This window comes from Geospiza fortis, unplaced genomic scaffold (assembly GCF_000277835.1).
Source record: "Geospiza fortis unplaced genomic scaffold, GeoFor_1.0 scaffold146, whole genome shotgun sequence".
Classification (NCBI taxonomy): domain Eukaryota; kingdom Metazoa; phylum Chordata; class Aves; order Passeriformes; family Thraupidae; genus Geospiza; species Geospiza fortis.
In genome coordinates, this window is record NW_005054455.1 from 902,023 (window position 1) to 908,627 (window position 6,605).

General features: G+C 39.4%; 1 protein-coding gene across 26 annotated transcripts in view; it reads right to left on the bottom strand.

Moving 5' to 3' along the window:
• Window positions 1-6,605, bottom strand: part of RBFOX1 (RNA binding fox-1 homolog 1) — a 667,961-nt gene that overhangs the window by 184,840 nt on the left and 476,516 nt on the right. Inside the window, exon 1 of one of the 26 annotated variants that reach the window (XM_031062659.1) lies at window positions 441-588. The exons of the other annotated variants lie outside the window; for them this stretch is intronic. The gene's annotated coding sequence lies outside the window, so the exon portion shown is untranslated. Of the gene's footprint in view, window positions 1-440; window positions 589-6,605 lie in introns of those variants that run through there. 26 annotated transcript variants of the gene reach the window in all.

Here is a 6,605-nt window from a genome sequence, read left to right on the forward strand (position 1 = left end):
TATATATGTATGTATATATTAAAAAAAAAGCCACTTAAAAAAAAAAAAAAAAGCGCAGAGAAACCCCACGAGCATCACCAACAAAACCCCCGCAGTCTGTCCAATTACCTGCCATTAACCCCCATTTTCTCTCCGTTTGCACCCTCCCTACGCAAACAAGGTTTCTAAAGGGCCAGTTTTAATGAGCTGGAATAAGGAGAGGCAATGTTTGTCTGCCCGTGCAGTGCGGTGCTCTCTAAACTAACAGGCAGACGCTGCAACACATTTCTTGCCTTCTAGGTCAGCATTAACTCCAGTTTTAGCAGTAGTAGGCTAAAGGCAACTGTACTGTAATCAAGCGTCTCAGGGATGGTTTTCTTTTTTCTTTTTTTTTTTTTTTTCATTCCTGTCTCTTCTTGCTGCTTCGTTGCAGAATCCCCTGTTTTAATATACAAACTCACCCCACTGTGAAGTAAGCCCTTGCAGGGTTGGGTAGCCACGAGAATATTAGTGGCTAGTGGTTAGCTCCATGGGAAGGAAAAAAAAAAAAAAAAGAAGAAGAAAAAAGGAAAAAAGGGAAAAAAAAAAAAGAAAGAAAATAAAGGGAGGGGGGAGAAAAAGAAAAAGCTTTCTTTAAAAAAAGGCAAAGCGTCAGGGGTATGCGTAAGGGAAGGGAAAAAGGATGGAAAATTAATAATCCAACAGGCAGGTTCCCTCAGTGTTATTAATCATGCTGCTTCTCACAAGCTAGAGAGGAGCTGAGATTTGCACATGGGAGGGGAGGGGAATGCTCACTATTGGCCAACGAGCTCATTCCTATACATCTCAGCCAATCCTTCTTTTTTCCTTTTTTTTTCCTCCCCTCTCCCCCTCCCCCCCTCGCCTTAAGGTACAAATATATCTGAGAAGCAGTTACAAAACCCTGGAAGATGAAAAATCATGCTCCCAGGCTAGGCAGTGCTTGGTCCAGTTAATACACTATAAACTTTATTTGAGCTGACTTCTCATTTGATCCCCTTGTGACAGGGTCAGTGAACGGCAAGCAATTCCATCCCAAATCATGCCATAATCGAATTGCTGCCTATTTCCCGAACCTATAATGAAAAAGGCAACCGAAATAATGCAGGTAATGTTGGCAGCCTCCCCTTGCTGTCGTACATTATTACTGCCGATTGCTTGCCTCCATTTCCCCTGTACTCTAACAATGAATATATTTCACAGCTCACTTGCTTTCCTGTGTGGGTGGTATGGCATAGACACCTACATGATATGAAAGAAAATCTAAAACAATAGGGTTTTGTTTCTGTGCACAGCACCTAACAGGCTGCTGGTAGGAAAGGCAATTTTGTCAAACTGCTACAGGAAAAAGCAGACTAGTGAGGCTTAAACAAGACTTTGGGCAAAAACACCACCCAACTTCTTTTTTATCTATTTAACCTCGGCTTCATCTGATCATCTACATAATGATTCGAGCATTTATTGGCACTCTTTAAATAAATTGCATTACACAGCTGCTCCTAAAAGGTTATTTTCAAGTTAGGGTTTCCTAAACAAACTACTCTGGAGACACAGGAGATATTTCTCTGCCAATACACACGTTCTGAAAGAGCCACGTATTAACAGCCTGAGAATTAGCTCCACTCGAAACAGGAGAATCTCTACCAATTGACTGAATTATCACAGCTACTGAAGCAAAGTCTGCAATCTCTGCTCCCAGCTCTGCTCTGCCTGTAATGACAGCAGGGCACAGAGCAGAGCAGGAGCTGCAGGGTTTGGGTTACAGCCTGTTTAGCACTCCTGTCCACTACCAGCCTAGACCATGACTGCTTTGAAAAACACAGACTGGGGCTGCAGAAAGCAGGCAGTAATCATGAGGTAATTACATTTTCAAATGACATAAATTAACCACAATTGTGAGAAATATTCCCTTTGATCCACTGCTGGATGGCATAAATATGACTGTTTATATAACCCTTTACTTTGAATCTCACTTTAGAAGAGTTTGAAGCATGAAGCACGCAAAGCAAAGACTTACATAATGAACAGAAAATGTATTTACTAAGGACAAGGCAATATTCCACTGCATTTCCCTCAAAAATGCACACAATGAAAAGCAACGTGGATCAGAGAATACAGCAGTGTCCTATGCAAAATCCCAGTGCTGACAGCCTTGAACTCAGTTCCAGCCTGAATTCAGACCTCAGTTTCTACCCAGTCCATCACCCCATGCCAGGGCACACCACGAGGCCAGGCCAAACGGGAAATTCAGCCCGTGGTTTTTCTGACCTATGAGGACATTGCAGAGCAAATACACTCACCCATTTTATCATAAATCAGCATCAAACATTTGGATCAAGTTATTTATTACCTTATGCCCAGACATAAAGAGGAAAAACAATTTTAAAACGTCACAGCTGGAGTGCAATGAGAATTCTGACTTGATATTTGGAATTACAGCTGGTACCTTTCTATTACATTGGCATCTTTGATAATATTTACAAAGCTAAACACCATGGTGTACAACAAGATTTGAATGAGAGCACTTAACCACATGACTTTCAAAACACATATTTTAATTTTATCTGGATTATAATCGGTAATAAATGATGTTTTCATTAATTGGCCAGAACCCTCATTTCATTATCTCAGACAAGAGAAACAGGGACTGTAAGTAGGCATTGTAATTTTAAAGTAATGCAATCCTTCATCTGACTAGAATACAATATGAATATTTCACTATTTGAATGACTCTAATTTTTCACTTCCTGCTCAGGCAGAACTGATTCGAGACAGCACTCCATTTTTTAAAAAAAATATGCATGGGTTCAAAAGTGCATGCCAACATATGGACATAGAGTAATTCTTTAAAAACTCAGCACTGGAGGCTATGAAGAGCAGATCTTATACAGAAAAAAAAAAAAGATCAATATAAAGAAAAAAATTGTTCCAGATGTAATTGAAGTCATACATTTTTACATGACTTCTGCTATACACCCAATTACTGCTATTTATCAAACAGCAGACAACATTGAACCTGGCAGCATAAAAAACAAATTTTCCTAAGTTAGGAAAAAAATAAAAAAAAAGAAAAAAATCATCAGAAAGGGAAAGAAAAAAGATACAAATAATAAATAATTCAATATTCCTGAGGAAAGCTCTTGCAGAAAAGGCCTGACTGATTCAAACATCAGACGTGAGGCTGACAAGAGATATATCGATTTAGACAATTCTATCATTATTATTCCAGCCTGAGTCCTTCAGAAAAGCTGTTCTTTTTGCCCCTGTTTTTATTACTGTAACTGCCAACCTTTCCTCTTCTACCTTCCTCTCTTTGAACTTGGACTCATTATGGCTTTATTCTCAGTCTAGCTATAAAACACTAAGTAGAAATCCTGGTTTCATCTATTTGAAATCTAAGTTCAGTTAAAGATACAATGGTGGAAAATATTTGCTTTATGTACATGCAACTTCAATGCTTCCTTAAAATAGGTCAAGTGCTTCTTGAAGTTTCTAATTATAAGAACAGGCCTTTGACTTCAGGATTAAATACATGCAAGATGACAACACTTTTTAGCTCCAATTTAACTTTGCTGAGTTCAAACCTTTACCAAACTTGCCAGTGACTGCCCCTAAGTTGATATGTGGACATGAACTAGTTTTTGTACACAAACTGATGTTTTAGTTTGTTTTCTCCACCTGAATAGCACTGCACCACTGGAGCTGTTCTCAACAAAAAGCCAAGCAAACAAGGAAAACCCAGCCCAAAATCCTGGTAGGTCAGTGGAAATGAGGAAAATGAAGCTGTATAATTACTGGAAGAAAGAATTCCTCCATTAGGCATCTGCAAGCAGAACTATTTCTTCTCTGTTCGATGTGTTAATTACAACTGGATAGGATATGCCACAGAAAATTAACAGTCTTGCAAAGACATCAGAGGTAAACACACAAAACAGGAGCTGCTGAAGGGTCAGGAGAGCAAGTCAATTTTGAAGAAAGATAAAAGAACTGTCATGTATATGATTGCTTATGAAAGAGAAGAGGGCAATCCTGCCTTGTTATCATCAGTTAATTAGGCACTACAGTCAGGCGTGCATACGCTGCAACATTTGCCATGGTAATCAAATGTATTATTCAAATGTGAAACAAAACAAAAGCAAGGCAACTCTGACAGGGGAGAATGCAATCTGCCCACACAAAGGTGCTGAATTAACTTTATCTGTTAAAAGGAAACTCGGGAAGATGTTACATCAACTTTCTCAAACTGCACTGCCTTGAAATTCAGCCTGCAATTCTGCTTCTAAAGAAAATACTCTTTTCCAAATTTGATTCAATGTGAGGTGATGACCTTTGCAAGCAAAGACAAGGGTAATGAAAAGCAATTGATAGTGCAGTAGGATTCTGTTATGTCTTTAATATAAATATGACACTGAGACTAACAAATGCACTCTTGACAAAGCATGCAATCTCCTGAGTAAAGAAAAGAAAAAAGAAAGCAATATACCACATTTTCCCTGTCCTGAGCCATAACTGCAAGGAAAAATAAAACTAATAACTGCCCTGCAACTGATGTGATGACACCATGTGATAACTACCCTGTCTCACTGAGGCTTCTACCAATGTTACTGTACAGCCAGTCTTTTTTCAGTTTGTACAAAATGGATGCTTTTTGGTGCTATTTTTATTTGACTGGACAGAAGACATCCAATACTAAGTTTGGTACCAAAATTGGGATCTTTGCCAGGGAATGACAACAAGCTAATGGCTTCTCATGTCTTAATATTAAACTTTTAGACAACATAATTTTCAGATCATGTGTTTCCTTTACATGGGATTGGCAAGCAAAATCCCACTGGACTTTTTTCACCTTCAGCAAGCTTCATATCCCTAAAGGGGTGACTCTGGATAAAATGTAGGTTCCCTGCTAGGAGTGTGGAAGGGAGAGCAGGGCACAGCTCCTCAGGAAAATCTGGGGGGATTGGGAGAGGGATTCCAGTGGGCTGATTGGATCCGTGTCTCCAGGGAGGGGGTGAGGGACCTGGAGAAGAGCAGATCAGTCAGAAGCACCTGCCACGCCTGCTGCCTGAGCAGGAGCCTCTGAGCCACCATCCTGTCAATGCCAGGAGCCCCTGATGGAGGGAGTGATGTGGTCTGACCCGATGATTCAGGAAGGCTGAACAAATGCTTTACTAAGCTATACTATATTACACTAATACTATGCTAAATTACATACCAAAAATATAGTATATCAAAGAATACTAAAAGAAAACCCCTGAGACAGCCAGGACACGGCTTTGAGTGACCGGCTAATCACTCAAAACAACTTTCACCAGTGTCCAATTAACAAATCACTCCAGGTAAACAATTTCCATAACACATTCCACATGTGCAAAACAATAGGAGCAGCGAATAGAGATAAGAATTGTTTTCTTCTCTGAAGTTCTCACTGCTTTCCCCAGGAAAAACCCTGGGAGAGAGAATTATGTCTCTCTCTGTTCAGAGAATTCCACACCATCCCATGCTGCTCTCTATAGGCTCCCAGTTCCTGGGGACGATGTCAGGAGGGAACCTCTGAAATGGTGATAATCTCACAGTGCTTTATCACCCCCTGCCTCCATCCTTAGCTGAAGGACACAAACCCTCAGGGCAGGGGCTCCTCGAACCAGCACCAGGACCCTGATGTGGCAGAGCAGACACAGCCCGTGCTCTTGAGCACTCCCTGCACTCCAGACCTACTTCTGAAAGACTAGGAAATAACTGATACTTTTTCACCCTCATTTTGTAGTTCTTCAAACATTTTCCAATTTCATGTTCTTGCATAACAACTATGGCTTCCTTCTATTCTGCCAAAAAAAACCCACTGACAATACAATAAAGAAAAATATCTTTGCTGAGTGGGCAGGTACTGACCAACTTCAGTGATTAAATTATTCTACAAATACCAGTGAAAAGAAGTAATAAAAATACAAAATTATGTAGCAGAGTATTATCTATTATGATATTATTTTGAAGACAGCTGCCATCAAAAGATATATATCCCCAGTGAAAATCAATGCAAATGGAATTTATCTAACAAATCTGTATTTTTTTTTTGAATGTCTCTGCTTTCCAATCCCTCCTTTTCCTGCACAATATTCTCAGTGTTTGACCATCTCAATCAAATACTAGAGAAGAAAATAACACGATACAGAAGTCACTCTTCTGATCAAATTAGGCTAACATGGATCAATATAAAACCTTAGTGCATCTGCAATCTCAGAGTCTTCAGTGTCCAGGCTTTCAGTAATCTCTGAGAAAGAAGTAATATCTGTTTCCTTGACACGGACGTTTTCTTTTAGTCAGTCTGTCACTTCCCATTTCAGTTAACAAAATGTTGGATGCAGCTCATCATTGGACAAATATTACAGTCCTATAGAGTACAAAATGGGAGGAATTGTTTCAGACTGAAAATTCAATACAAAAACAGTTCTGCAAGGAATTCCACAAACTGTAGAAGACAGAGATACATAAATGTGAAAACATAACACTACATATACACCTTATTTTTCCCCCAAGCATTCAGAAATGTTTTAAATTTATTTTGGAAGACAAGAAAGGATAGTAATAAAACCCATGAAAAACAGGGAAAG